The sequence below is a fragment of the Suncus etruscus genome, chromosome 4, assembly GCF_024139225.1.
Source record: "Suncus etruscus isolate mSunEtr1 chromosome 4, mSunEtr1.pri.cur, whole genome shotgun sequence".
Classification (NCBI taxonomy): Eukaryota; Metazoa; Chordata; class Mammalia; order Eulipotyphla; family Soricidae; genus Suncus; species Suncus etruscus.
Genome location: NC_064851.1, coordinates 63,588,695 through 63,604,781, shown reverse-complemented (window position 1 = coordinate 63,604,781; position 16,087 = coordinate 63,588,695). Strand labels below are relative to the sequence as shown.

Here is a 16,087-nt window from a genome sequence, read left to right as displayed (position 1 = left end):
GGATGCAAGATGGGAATGGGGGTGGAGGGAAGACAATGTTGGTGATGAGAATTCCCCTGATTCAATGTTAATATATACCTAAACTATTACTGTGTGAAAAATATGTAATTCACTTTGGTCAAAATAAAAATTATTATAAAAATATAAAATTGAAGTTGCATACCAAAAATAATTCATGTTTAATTGGGATATGTAGATCAACCAAAACAAAATAAACAAGTATGTCTTGATTCATAACCACTTACAAGCAATAGTTATATCTCTATTAGTTTATTTTTGTGATTTCAATTTTAACATTATGGGACAATACTTTATAAAACTGTACATATTTGACATTAAAATGATCTAAATTTTAGGCTTAAAATGTTCCATGAGGATTCTTATTCAGTTCAAAAGCATGATGATCTAGTTTTCACATACCTGTGTGATATGTACCTCCCTTTAACCTTGTAACAATGTCAACACATGACCCTTCTGACATGTAAAAAAAGAAAATGTCCCATGATATGTGGTATATATATATATATATGTATATATATATATGTGTGTGTGTATGTGTGTGTATACATAATACATAGAGATGTAATGGAATACTACATAGCTGTAAGGAATGATGCATCATGCATTTAGCTGCAACATGAATGGGACTGTAATATATTAAAATGAAATAAGCCAGAAGAAGAATATATACATAATACCACTTATTGTGATATTTAGAATAACTGCATAAAGAAATGCAGTGGTTTAAATGGGAGTTGTCTAGAACACCCTTGGTGGCAGAGTGTAGCAAGAAGGAAAGAAATTGAGTGAAGGAGGAACAACAAATATGAAAGTATAGGGGCCAGGGTTAAGTGGTCTCAGGTACACTGGTGGAGGAAAAACAAATAAACAAACAAACAAAACCCAGGACTAAATATTCAAGCCAAACTAAACAACAATGAAATCAAGAGACTGAACTTTAACAAACTAAACATTAATGGGCCTGTTATACTGGCAGATTGGAGAGTTGGAGGTGGGAGGTAGTATGAGATACACTTGAGGAACAATAATGGAGGGAGGTTTACACTAGATGAGATTGGCCCTGAGCAATGATATATCTGAAACCAAACTGTAAAGGCCTTTGTAAATCACAATAGCTTCAATAAAATAAAATATAATTTAAAAGAAAATGTCTCTGTCAAGAAGGCAGGATTAGGGCTAGGGTTTGAGATTGGAAGGGAACTGGGGAGACTAGAACAGGAAAATTAATACTAGTAGTGGCACGGGTTTTTGGACACAGTACGCCTAAGTCTCAACATTGTTAATCATGGCATCTTAATAAGAAATAACAATTTAATTAAAAAATTTAAATGATTAAAATTAGTGTTGACAAGTGAAAGTTTTTAATATGGACACAGATATATTTGTTTATAAATTCATTCTTATTTATCTTATCATTTATAAAACAGTATTAAAGATAATTTAACCAAAATAAATTAAATATAACTAGCCATAATTCATTTTTAAAAAGTTACAGGAGAAAATATGGTATTCTTTTTAAATGTTTCTAGAAAACTTAATGGGCAGCGTAAATTTCTCAGTACATGACAAGAGTAAAACATAAGGAAATAATATAGTTTTAATATCTGGTAAATACTAATTTCACACTATATATGACATTTTTTGCTAAAAGTAACATTAGTGTATAGGTATTCAATGGTCCTTGTTCACCTAGCTCTTAGATTATAATATTATGTCTATTTGTTTTCTATTAAAAGTTTTAAATCTTTGCACATAGTATAGAACAGATAAGTCAAAAGCAAATATTGGAGTGATGACCTATACATTTTGTTATTTTAGAACAGAAGTTTCAGCATATAAGTTCAATTTGATGCTGTAATCAATTATCTAATTTTATTATGTAATATATTAATAATACACTAAAATCAAAAATCATTTTACAAGTAAATTATAATACCCAAATGATTTTTTGTAATACTTAGTGTTTCACCTGCTGCATAGTACAGTGAGTGAGGCATTACTTTGCATGCAGCTGTCCTGGCTTAAATCTGGCTTCCCACATGGTAATCTGAAACTGCAATGACTGATTCCTGAGCACAGAGTGAAACCTGGGCACTGCCTGATGAGACTTTAAAACAAAATCAAAAAATGAGAAAGAAGAAAAGAGAAAGAAAGAAGAAAGAATGAACGAAAGAAAGAAAGAGAGAATAAAGAAATAAAGAAAAAGTAAAGAGAGGAAGGAAAGAAGGAAGGAAGGAATGAACGAATGAATGAACGAATGAACGAATGAACGAACAAATGAACGAATGAACAAACAAAAAATGTGGTTTTCTCAAGAGGAGAGAGCCAAATATGATTCCCTTCATAAAGTAAACTAAATGAAACATTTCAAATTTAAGATTCAGGTGATTGTTCCCTTTCTTCAAAGGTGAAAGTGCTAGGAATACAGTTTATTTATTAATTAGGTCACACCCAGAGGTGCTCAGGATTACTCCTGGCTCTTAGTCAGTAGACCATTATCATAAAGGTCATTAAGAAAAACATAGACAGAACACTCCAACACTTAGACCTCAATAAATCTTCAATGATAGGATACCAATGGCAAGAGTTATTGCATCAAATTTAAATAAATGGGGCTATCTCAAATTTAAAAGTTTCTGTTTACCAGAAGAAACATGCAAAAATTATAAAACATAAATAATGGGATACAGTTTTTACACTCCACACTTTTGATATAGATATATATACATATATTTGTGAAATAATTTGTATATCCTAGATATATATATATATATATATATATATATATATCTAGGATATACAAATTACTCACAAAAGTTAACTTCACAAAACCTAAAAACCCATCAAAAATGGGGAGAGAAAATAAACAGACACTTCTCTGAAAAAGAGAAACAGATGGTCAAAAGACACATGAAAAAATACTCATCATCATCTATCATTAGGGAAATTCAAATCAAGACAATGATATATAATATTACAAAAGGGAGGATGTCACAAATCGCAAATAATGGGAATAATCTGTCACCAAGGATGTGATGAGAAAGAAACTCTCATCCTCTGCTGGTAGGAATTCTGCCTGGTCCAACTTCTATGAAAAACATTATGGTGGATTCTTATAAATTCAAAAATTGAGCTGCCATACAATCCAGTAACCCCAGTTTTGGGTAGCTATTGCAAGAAGAGACATTCATCCAAAATGATGTATGCACTGTGTTCTTTGTTGCTGCACTCAGTAAAATCACTGATTTGGAATCAATTTAAATGTCCAACACCATAAAGATATGACACATATAAAAAATGGAATACTATATTACTATAAGGAATCATGCAATTTGAAGCAATGTGAATGGAACTGGAAAATATATTAAATAAAGTAAGTCAGAAGAAGAATAAATACAGAAAGATATAACTTATATGTGGTATTTAAAATAATTGCATGAACAAATGCCATGGTCCAAATAGGATTGTCTCCAATATCCTTGGCCCCAGAGTATAGCAAGGAGAAGGAAAGAAATTGAGTGAAAAGGAGTAATACAAATAAAAATAGATGGGGCCAAGAGGTCTTAGGTGCATTGGTGGAGGAAAAACAAACAAACAAAAATCACATAATTAAATAGCCAAGCCAAAGTCAACAACAATGAATCAAGAGACTCAAACTCTAAAAATATAAAATTTAAATGGTACTGGTATACTGGCAAGCTGGGGGACAAAATGGTGTTAGATATACACACTGGAATTATGGTGAAAAAACATTTACTCTGGGGTGGGACTGATCCTGATTAATTATATGTTTGAAATCCAACTATGAAGGACTTTGTATATCACAAATTTTTCAATACAATGCAATACAGTAAATAAAGAAATAACTGCCTGGCAGACTGTAGGACCATGTGATTCTAGGGATCTACCTGGGTTGGCCAAATGCAAGGCAAACCCCTACCCCTGTATAATGTTTCAGCCCTTAAGAATTACGATTTTTGACTTTAAAATAATTTCTTACCCATATTTGCTTCTCTTTCTGCTATATTTTGACAGCATTATAAAATAAGAACTTAATTATATTTTGATAAATATACACTAGAGATGCAGACTTACTTGTTTTCGATTTAGAGTAGTCTAAACATGAATATTAAACTTACATTTGGTAGAAAATAAAGTTCCAGATGATTAATCATTCGAATTTTATTTGCTTAATTATGAATCTTCTCATATAATACTCAGAACAATAAAGAGGAACAAAAGTAACAAAAGTAAGAAAATTTTGACATTTATAATTTTCTTTAAAATTATATATTTACAGTAACATTTTCTCATATATTACAAGGAAATTCTTATAGTAAGCTATAAGAAAATGGTTTCACAATTTTTATAATAAAACACAAAAATGCCATTCAATTTATAAGCAAGTGATATTGATTGTAGATAAAACAACCTATTGAATCATCTTAAATAATTATGATGTAATATTTCTTCATTATATAACACATATATAACTTATGTTATCCACAATAGTTGAATATATGTTTTGTTATATAATAATTCAAAATAGTAGTCAATTTATTTTCAGTGTGTTTCTCTTCTCTGTTTCAACATAAATTAAGCAGCATTATTTTTATATAGGCTTTACCCAGAATCCCTCTAACTGCTATGAATACTAAAGTTCCTGATAAACTGAAGGTGATAATTGTCTTAAATCTGTATTTTCTGAATATTTAACAGAGATTCAAATTTTAACAATTCAAAGTAATTGAAATGTCTGATAATTTCAAGTGAAATAAAATATTATACTGTACTTTGAACTTGATCATGAAACAAATCTTTAATCAGCATCAGCTATCACATTTTCTTTGAGTTTACTGACTTTAAAGATGATTGTTCACATTTAATTATAATATTGAGACTGTTTTAAAATAACCAGAATTATAAATATTTCTATTTTATATTATAATCTACCTTAGTTATGCATTTTATTACTTAGTGCTACTTTCAATCCACCAAATAGACATTTATTTAATCCAAAGACAATTTTCTTACAATACATATATATAAGATGGTTCCACAGGCTAAAATATGATCAGCTTTTAAAATATGAAGAGGAAATAATTTTTAGTAAAGTGACAAAAAAGTTTTTAAAGAAATCATGTCCTAAAATATTATTTCTAAACATGTTCCAAATTTCCCATGTGCTTCTCTGTGGAAGACTTTAAATGCTATTAAAAAAAAAACAAACAAACATTATAATGGACAAATAAATCATATGAAGACTATTTACTTTAAAATTTAAAAAAGTGAGCATGAATTCCCTTAGGAAAATTGAAGAATTTCATCTTTTGACCAAATTTATTAACCACTAGTACCTACAGCATCAATAACTACTTTCATAATCAGACCCTCCACTAACTTCTCAGCCTGTCAGGGTTATATCTATAAATATCCACTTCTTTTTCAAATCTCCACAAGTGAGTTTCATCTACTAGTTGACTTCTGGGGACTTTTAAATGTAGAGACTGAGTCCTTACCCTTCTAGCTCAATACTAGTAACCTTCATACACAAGCCCCTCCAATACCTTCTTAGCCTGCCATATATCCTGAACCTTTGCTTGCTCTTCCATTGCAATACCCTGAGTCCAATGAAGTTAATGTCCCATCTGACATTTGTAGGAAGATTTTTAGCGACACACACCCTCATCACGGAGGAACATAGCAAATATAATGTAAAATTTAACCAAGATTGTGGGGCTGGAGAGGTGGCACAACAGTAAGACGTTTGCCTTGCAAATGGCTGATTTAGGACAGACCTAGATTCGATACCACAAAGCCCCATATGGTCCCCCAAGCCAGGAGTGATTTCTGAGTCCAAAACAAGGAATAAACCTTGAGCATCACTGGGTGTGGCCCAAAAACAAACAAAAAAAATTTAACTAAGATCCAATTAGCCCAAGAATATATAGAAGTTTCTACCATTGCCAAAAGGTACTATAAACTCTCGAAGAACCATTTTAATGACACCGATCTTTAAGAATAACAGGGACAGAGTGAAGTATCCAGGAGTTCTAAGATGAGATGTCTTTTTTTGTTTGTTTTTTATTGTTGTTGTTTTGGGGCCACACCCAGCACCTGGTGATGCTCAGAGATTGGTTACTCGTGGCTATGCGCTAAGAAATCGCTCCTGGCTTGGGGGGACCATATGGGTCGCCCACACAGTCCGTTCTAGGTTAGCACGTGCAAGGCAAATACCCAACTACCTGCACCACCTCTTCGGCCCAGATGAGATGTCTTATTTAGAATTCTTCCATTTCATCTTAGAGCTCCTGGATCTTTTACTAAGCCCCTGTTGTTCTGCTGCATAGTCGAATGAATTTTTGTATCATCCACATATTATTCTTTCTGAAACCTCTAAATACAGTATTTTCATTACCTCTATCATATTCTCATGCCCTTTCTGACTACCTGTTCTGTGACTTCTTTGATCTCATTAAACATTCTTATAATGGTGTCATTAAAATAGATAAATATTGCAGGAAAATGAGCAGTAAGCCGGAGAACTATTGGTTAAAGTCAAGAAGAATAGTATAAGAATCATAGTAATCCCTGAAGAACAGGATAACAAATTCAATGAAGAAACAATATTTTAAAAAAAATCATTGCTAGTTTTCCAGAGTTGACGTGAGCAGGAACCAAGATTCAAGAGTATGGGAGAGACAAGCAGAAATAAATTCAAATAGAAAAAAATATATACCCATATGACAAAAGATGAAGATAGAAAAAGTAAAAGTAATTTTTTTTGTAAAAGTAGCAAGGTCAATAAAGAGTTTTCATATAAAGGATAACCGATAGTATTCACAAGATATATCAGATGAGACTGCTATTTAAAAGTTAATAATGATATGTTATAAAAAAACTAAATGATATTAAAACTTCACCAAAAATACTCTATACATCTAAACTGAATCCATCATTCAGATTTGAGTGAATGATGCAGAATTTTTTGGGCAGGCAATACTTTAGGGGATTAAAAGTTTGAAATCAGTTTTTGCAAGAAATACTAAAGAAACTTCTTTAAAAAATAAGACATCCTTCTAGGACTTTTCCACTGAATATTTTATTCACTCTTGGAGCTTATGATTGAATCTTAAACAATTAAGAATATGTTAATTTATTACTATCAAATTAAGGAATTTTCATACATTTTCAATTATGAATCAATGCTTCATCAATATTGTGTATTATGTCTTTTGTGTATGGTTTTTCCATCTGCAGATTTTTATTACATTTTTATTAATGCAGATGTTTACACATATTTATAATTTTACCAAAACAAAAATAAAATGTAAAATAATAATTGGGCCAGAGTGACAGTACAGTGGGTAGGGTGTTTGCCTTGCACAGGACCAACAGGGACTAACTTTGGATAAATCCTCGGCATCACATATGGTCCCCAGAGCCTGCCAGGAGTGATTTCTGAAAACCAACCTAGGAGAAACCTCTGAGCACCCCTAGTTGTGGCCCCAAATCTCCCTCAAAATAAATAAAGCATATCTATAATTTTCTTTTACATAAAGCTTACATTTCCTATTTTAAGCCAAAGCACACTTTTATACTTTTATGGACCTATTATTATTTGCCCTAAATACGTTCTTAATTCCATTATCATTCTTACTAAATTGTGCATTTGTAGGATTATCAATTTGGGGCCAGCGAGATAGCATGGAGGTAGGATGTTTGCCTTGCATGCAGAAGGATGGTGGTTCAAATCCCAGCATCCCATATGGTTCCCCCAAACCTGCCAGGAGTGATTTCTGAGCGTAGAGCCAGGAGTAACCCCTGAGCACTGCTGGGTGTGACCCAAACACCAAAAAAAATTTTTTTTACTGTAAATTTAAAATTTTATAGCAGCACTATTCACAATAGCCAAGCTCTGGAAACTACCAAGATGCCTTTCAACAGATGAATGGCTAAAGAAACTATGGTACATATACACAATGGAATATTATGCAGCCGTCAGGAGAGATGAAGTCATGAAATTTTCCTATACATGGGTGTACATGGATTCTATCATGCTGAGTGAAATAAGTCAGAGGGAGAGAGAGAGAGATGCAGAATAGTATTACTTATCTATGGGTTTTAAGAAAAATAAAAGTCATTTTTGCAACAATCCTCAGAGACAATGAGAGGAGGGCTGGAACTTCCAGCTCACTTCATGAAGCTCATCACAGAGTGGTGAGTGCAGTTATAGAAATAACAACACAGAGAACTACCATAATCATGTGAATGAATGAGGGAACTGGAAAGCATGTCTAGAGTATAGGTGGGGGTGGGGTGGGATGGAGGGAAATTTGGAACATTGGTGGTAGGAATGTTGCACTGGTGAAGGGGGTGTTCTTTACATGACTGAAACCTAATAACAATCATATATGTAATCAAGATGTTTAAAGAAAAATAGTTTCAAATAAACTAAACAATTATTTATAAAATATATTACCATCAATATTTTACATTTATGTAACAAAAGATAGTTCTTGAAAAATCATTTCCAACTTATAATTTATTTACAATTTTCTATAATATTAGCAGTTTAACTTTAATATTCTCTGTGTTCCTATTAAATCCTCCACAGTATTAAACAAAAATACTTGATATGCATGTCTCAGTATTGCTATTTAAAAATTAAAATAACTTCATACAATACTATATACTTGAACACAATTGTAATCATTCTAATAAGCAAACAAATTTACATATTGATAAATACAACAATCTCCTCAGACTCTAGACATTTCCTAGTATAATTTATTGCTTAAATATATTGATAATAAAAGCTTTTGTTTTAGAGTATAATTTTATTAAGTAAATAATAATACAACATAATTTATTGCAATTGGAAAGTTTTGACTCCTTTTTCATGCAAAAATTGCAACCTGAGGAAAGTTATAAGTTTATGAAATATAAGTATAAGTGGAAAACTGTGGAAATAAATATTATATAACATAAAATACAAAACTTAAGCATTTATCCAAAGGATATATAAAAACATTATAGAATATATGTATTCCCCTATATTCATGGTAGGATTGTTTATCATAGCTGAAATTCAGTGTATACTGAAATGCCCATCTTTACTGTTTTAATATGGAATTTTTGTACATGACACTTTTTTCTTTGATTTTTTATTAATTTTTTATTTTTATTTATGAGAACAATGATGCAAAGAAAGAGGACAAGGTAAAGTTACAGTGAAGGACCATCACCCATAAACAGATTCTCAGTAGTCTCATTGCTGATATCTTAACTTTGAACTTCCAGCCAAAGAACAATAAAAAAAATAAAATAGAACCCATGCACAATTACTTTGTCCCTCAAGTCACCAGATTGTAGTACATAATATTTCTTAGCAGAACCCAAAGCAATCTAAAGCTATAGAACTTATGTAATTCCTTAAACATTGAAGGTAAAGTACTTTTTTACATCAGAAGACTGCACATGCCAGTTCTTCTGTTTCTCTTCAGCTGGAATGTTGGGGGCTCTGGGCAGGAGAGCTAGCCATAGGCCCCCCGGGCTGACCACTTAGTCCAGGGGACTGAGATCCCCCCATGCCAGATGTGTCTTCAGGGCCACGCCGGGTAAAATGGGCCCTGGGGGAAGAGTGGGGAAGAGAAATTCCTCCCCTATGCATCCACAAACTACAGAGGCAGGGGCTGTACCCCTATGCATTCTGGACCCCATTCAGGAGTTTTTTTCTTACTAGTATTCATGCCCGCGTGACATATATACTTTTTAACAACACACAAAAATATTCTTAATTCTCGACTGTTTCTAGAAAAAAATGGAATTCCCTAGATTTGGAGCATAATATTCAAATTGGTCTCTAAAATCAGTGTATATGTGACTTTCTATACAGTGGTACTCTCTGACTGCCAAGCCTAATCCATAAACAATTCATCTATACAATGTATATAGCCCCTCTGATATATTTTTTCTCTTCCACACCAAAGCCCCTTCTACTCCCTCTTCTCCCAATCCGGATTTATTATCTTCCCCTTAATTAACCCTCTTTACCCTCAGTTCTTTAATTTGTTAGGCACCAAGACCGACCTCCTGTCCCAACAGATTCTGCCCTTTCTCACACCCCTACAATGCTCATTATTACTCCTTAACTCTTTCACCCCTAACGATCAGTAACCCACATTTACCATTTTTAACTTCAGTACTATACCGTTCTAATCACAGACCAAAGTTGTGCATTGGATTTAACCCCCAACTATTTCAAAAGACATAAAATGGACACATAAGTCTTTTGAATATTTTATGTGTATTTTTAACAGCTATAACTCTAAATAGTTTTTTACCATGACGATTCTACCCACTTTTTATCTTGTCTTCTCTTTGTGAGCTGTTCAATAAGGAATTTTGGTGGAAGAGTCCCTCAGTCTAATGCTTATGATTGAACCATGTCATTGTTCTTATGGCCCCCTTATGTGCCGATAACACCATGTGGCATTGTTCCTGGTTTGCATAGTCAAATTAAAATGGGAAAATACTATACATACAAATAAGTTCTTATCTAATAGAGATTGGAACACATAAATCTCATAGTGCAATGGGACCTTACACCCTGAACATTGATACAATGACCTGGCACAGGCCTCATTTCACCTCCATTCACCGCTGAACCAGGGAAGCTATCTAAGAAACATCCAAGGTTTTTGATAACAACACCTGGAAGCAATCCTCTACCAGGGAAGACCCTACCACGGCTCTGACATTGACCTGCTCAAAAGAGACTTCCCTTAACACTAAGAAGACTTGACAACAACAACGACCTGCTTACAGGACAGGGTTCTCTGCATTGCCCTTTAATTGTGAGGTGAAATGAGAGGACGCTCTGCAGCATCCTGACTGCAATACAGGATATGCAGATTCCAGGATCTTTAATACAGAAACATGATACCAACAACAGAGACTGTGTGAAAAATAAAAGTGTATGGGCACTACAGACAATGACCTGGATTGAACGAACTGGTTTGCCTGAAGCCTAGAGTTGGTCTTATGCCAGGAAACTTCAGGGGTAGGGTCTCCTTATATTTAGGTTAAGGCTTATCCTTTCCATGTCCCTCATATTTTGGTGGACCTATGCAAACAATGACTGCCACTTTAACACCGTTTTTACTGTGCTCCTTTGACTTTAATCCTTAAGAAAAAAAAAACCCTTAAACTTTTGAGGTTAACTTAAACTATTGTACATGACTTAATGAAATATTACTCAGTTCTTTAAGAGATACAATTATTACTTTTGCAACATGATGGATCAATCTTGAGAGGATAATGCTATGTAATATAAGGAAGAATGGTTAGTAAAAAAAACTAGACAGTCTAATTCATATGCAGCATATCAAAGTAAAAACAAATGGGAGTGATACAGGTAAAAATAAAACTCTTTGATGCTGAAAAGTTAGCATGGAGGTAGGGCATTTGCCTTACATGCAGAAGGATGGTAGTTCAAATCCCAGCATCCCATATGGTCTCCCGAGCCAGCCGGGAGCGATTTCTGAGCCAGGATTAACCTCTAAGTGCTGCTGGGTGTGACCCCCCCAAAAAAAAAATAAAAGAAAAGAAAACTTTTTGACTAAGAATCTGAAATTTCTCAGAAAGAAAATGTAAGATGAGTGGGAAGAGTAGGTCAAATAAATCATTGTATAGGATTGTGACACTATATATGTGTTTATAGATATGCTGAAATTTATATGCATATAATAGTCTGAAGCATAATCTCTACATTTTAAATTTTTATAAACCAATTATAAGGAAGTATAATTTCATTTTAAAATTTTAGGCAAAATGTGTTCTAGGTAACAACTATAAAAACTGCACTCTTTTGGAAACAACTAATAGACTATAACCATTCAACTTGTTGACTTTTTACACAAAAGAGACTGGTTGCTTATCTGGTTATTCAAAATATCCCTTTATACACTTATCTATCTGTAAAAGAGTAAATGAAACTTATTATAAAATATAAACATCCATTATAAGAATTATAATACATTAATATTTAATTTACTATTATAAAATTTGAGGATAGCAAATGAGTTTATTTTAAATAATCCCAAGGATTCTTTTTTTTCAGTTTTACCTAGTTAATATATTTTAAATTATGTATGCTAAACTCAATATATCTCTTTTCTACCTCAATGTTTCTTTGCTTATTTGAAACTTACTATTGTGTTAAAATATGTTTAAAGATTCACATTACTAAATTAGATCTAAAACTCTAAATCTGAAGAATTTTAATTATCACAGCTTTAACCTAAATTATAGGTAGTTCTTAGAAGTTTAGTATCTCCAACATTTCTAACTTACTCTACATTATGCTTTACTTATATGAACACAATTACTGAACTGTGGCTTTTTTGGGGGGTGGAGGTTGGACTCAGCCATCTTATAATTTGAATTACTCCACAGACACTCTAATCAGTTTACTTGTGATCAGTGGTTAAATGCAGCTGGGGAAAAAAAATCAACCATGAAGCAGTCAATTTTAAGATTGCCTAAAATACAATCATACTGTGAGGAAAATAGATTCTACTGATAATAAAAATTGAGTAAAACAGTTGAAAATAAGTTAAATTGAAATATATTTATTTCTATACTTGAAATATTCTATTTTGAGGGGCACTAACTTGCAAGGAAGAATATCTCTATATAGCATATACCTTTCCCTATTCCATTTGTAATCAGCTTTCGTGTAAATTTTGGAAAAATCAAAAGAGATGAATAATGGCTATATATAAATATATTCTTAAAATTTCCTTTGTTGATATCACTTAGTGACTCTTTTATTATTTTAGTAAGTTATGAAAAGCATATTCCTTTGCAAAGTTTGCTGTGGAAATCCCATTGCATCACAAAAGCAGTATTCTGTCTGGTCAAAGTACAATATTTTAAAAGATTGAATTGACCCCTGTGTTCTCTTTAACTAGACACCTGAGAAAGAAAAAAACAAGTATCAGTAATCTCTTGGCAGTAGTAAAGAAAATTTAATTCATTTATGCACACAGATGTTCTGTTAGCAAGAGCAATACTATTCCAATGCAAATATGTAATTTGTTACTTAATTAACTTTACTCATTCACCCAAAAAAGATGTGAAGTTCAGATTCAAATGTTTTTACAAGAAATTGAGATGTTTTCTTAGTGATTAAACATAGAAATACATTGCTAGTTAGAACATAGTAACTACAAACAAATCACATTAAAAATCTACCTTGGAAAATGTATAATTTATATTTAATATAATATATTGCATATAATGGAATGTATATAATATAAAATACCTAAAACTAAACAACAAATGTCACTAAATTACAAAGTAGTTTAAGTAGTAAAAGTGGTAATGATGAGTCCCTTAACCTGGATTAATATTTTATTATAAAATCTTTCTTTACTACACTACTGACTAAAGCTCAGATGACTATGAAAAGATTGGCATTCAGAGGCTGAAGCAGTGGCTCAGCTTTAAGGCACTTGCCTTGCCTGCGGCTGACCTAGGACTGACCGGGATTCAATCCCCCAGCGTGCCATATGGTCCCCCAAGCCAGGAGCGATTTTTGAGCACATAGCCAGGAGATCACTGAGCATCACCAGGTGTGGCCCAAAACAAGACAAAAAAAATTAAAGATTCTAAAACAATAAGGAAATAGAATATTGCCATTTTTCTTAGAGTATTTCTAAAATTTAGATGAGAATTTATATATAGTCCAACATGAAAGCTAAAGTTTTCTCTTTTCTTGTGTGACAAATTTAGCGTTTTATTTATAATGAAAATATATCCCATATGTGATCTGTTTATATATATATATATATGTATATGTGTGTACACACACACACACACACACACACACACACACACACACACACACATTTATTTGAATGTGAGAACCAAAACCCCGCGGGCCTAGGATCAAAGTGGTGTCTCAAGCCCCCAGTAAAGCCACTTCCGCTGAAAGTCAAATGCAGACTCACAGTATTTTTACACTCTACCGCTTCCCCATAGGCAGAGGGAGTCAGCCCCCAAAATAAAACTGCAGAATGTACCCACTAAAGGTCAGAAGACTCTCTGTTATGCTAAAATAAAGAAACTAGGTGGACCCAGAATGTTCCATCAAACTTGGAACCCTTGAGTCAGCAAAGAGTTGGGGCAACTCGCTTAAGTAATGATGTGATTTGTGCCCAAATAAAGGCCAATAATGGATGTGGTGAAGGATGAACTGTTTGTGTGAACCAATGAAATGCTTAAATTGTTGAAGCTTATAACGCACTATATAAACCGCTTGGAGATTTGATTTCAGGGTCCTTGTCAAGACTCCACTATGTTGAATGAGTCTTGGGCCTTAGCTTGCCAAATAAACTCCTATTTTCTCTGCATTATCAGCGACAACACTTGGGTAGTCAACTTGGACCCTACTATGATAAGAAGTTATCCATAATTTATAAGTATTCAGTTAATTTGGTAATACTACGATGGTTTTTCATCATCAATTTTCTTAAGCACTGTTTAGAAATTTGATGTGGTCTCTCTAAAATCAATGAATAAATGAGAAATGTCTCTTAAACAGCAAAAGAGATACCAACATAACTGTATTAAAAATATAAACTAAGCTTGTGGTAAAAACTATATCAACTGAAAAATATTTACTGTTTCTATTAAAAATGAATTAACCCTAACAGACAGGTTTTTAATTAAAATCCTTATCACATTTCCTTTCTATTTAAATGCAAATGTAAATATCCTTTTAAAACTAGAAATAAAATATCTAAAACGCAAGTACAATACAACTTTAAAGAACTCAAGTTCAATAAAGCATGAACTATTAAAATATTCTGAAGCCATAGCACAATGGGTAGGAGGTTTGTCTTGCATATGACAAACATGGGTGCTCTCCCAGCATCCCATATGGTTCCCCCTGAACCTGCCAGAGCAATTTTTTGATTGCAGAGCCAGGAGTAACCCCTGAACACCCATGAGTGTCCCCCCCCCAAAAAAAACAAAAAAGCAAACAAATTAATTAAAGCATTAAAATAATTTTCATAGTAATCAATATAATTTGGCTGTAGGTTTATCTAAAGTAATCACTTATATTAAATGTTGATGATAATCTTTTATATTTATGTAATTGATATAGCAAATTTTTTCAATAATTATTGAAACAATGGTAGATAAATAATATATTTTGTTGTAATAAATTATTAAAAGCACATTTTAATATTGTAATATATAAAATATTTAAAAATTAGTTTATTTTGAATAAAAATGTTTATTTAAATTTAAGAATTATAGTTCATAGATTACTAGTAGAACCAGTTTTATTTAAGCCACAATAAAGTATGAATATAAATTTGAAATTCATTTATGACTTTTATCACCAGGGAAAATAACTCAGTCTTCAAGTAAAGGGGATTTTTTTTTTACTAAATGTTAATTTTTACTTAGCTTTGAATCCCGGAAATGCAATATCCTCATCTGATTTTATATACTAATGGATTTTGATTTCTAAATTACCTATTCCATTCTTTTATTCTAATATTTTTATATTTATGAGAGCTAAAATCTCTTAAGAATGTCTTCTTAAAACTGTCAAGGAAATTCTACCTCTTATGTACATTAACTGTTCTGTAGGGGTCAGGTGGAACCATGTCTGGGCTTATTCAACTCCAGACTAAAGTGTGGAGTTTGATATTTTATATAGCTCATAGTATGTTATATATAGCTTCTCACTGATTTTCTGTGATCCACTGGTTATTCAGTAGTGAGCTGTTAAGTTTTCAGGTTAATATTTATTTGTTTCTGTGATTAACTTTTATTTTCAGGGTACCATGGTCTGAGAAGATAGGTGATAAATTTCTATACTCTTGCTTCCATGGAAGTGTAATTTGTGTCCAATGTATGATGAATCTTGAAAATGTCTTGTATATTGCAAAAAAAAATGTGTTCAGTTTTTGTTGGATGGAGAGTTCTATATGTTTTTACTAATAACCTACCTTCCATTTAATCTTTCAAAGAAATTTTTTCA

General features: G+C 32.4%; 1 non-coding gene across 1 annotated transcript; it reads left to right on the top strand.

Moving 5' to 3' along the window:
- The first annotated feature begins 376 nt into the window (after nucleotides 1-376).
- LOC126008073 (small nucleolar RNA U13) lies at nucleotides 377-480 on the top strand. Its single transcript, XR_007495490.1, has one exon. It is a non-coding gene; the product is annotated as a small nucleolar RNA U13 (small nucleolar RNA).
- The last annotated feature ends 15,607 nt before the right edge of the window (nucleotides 481-16,087 follow it).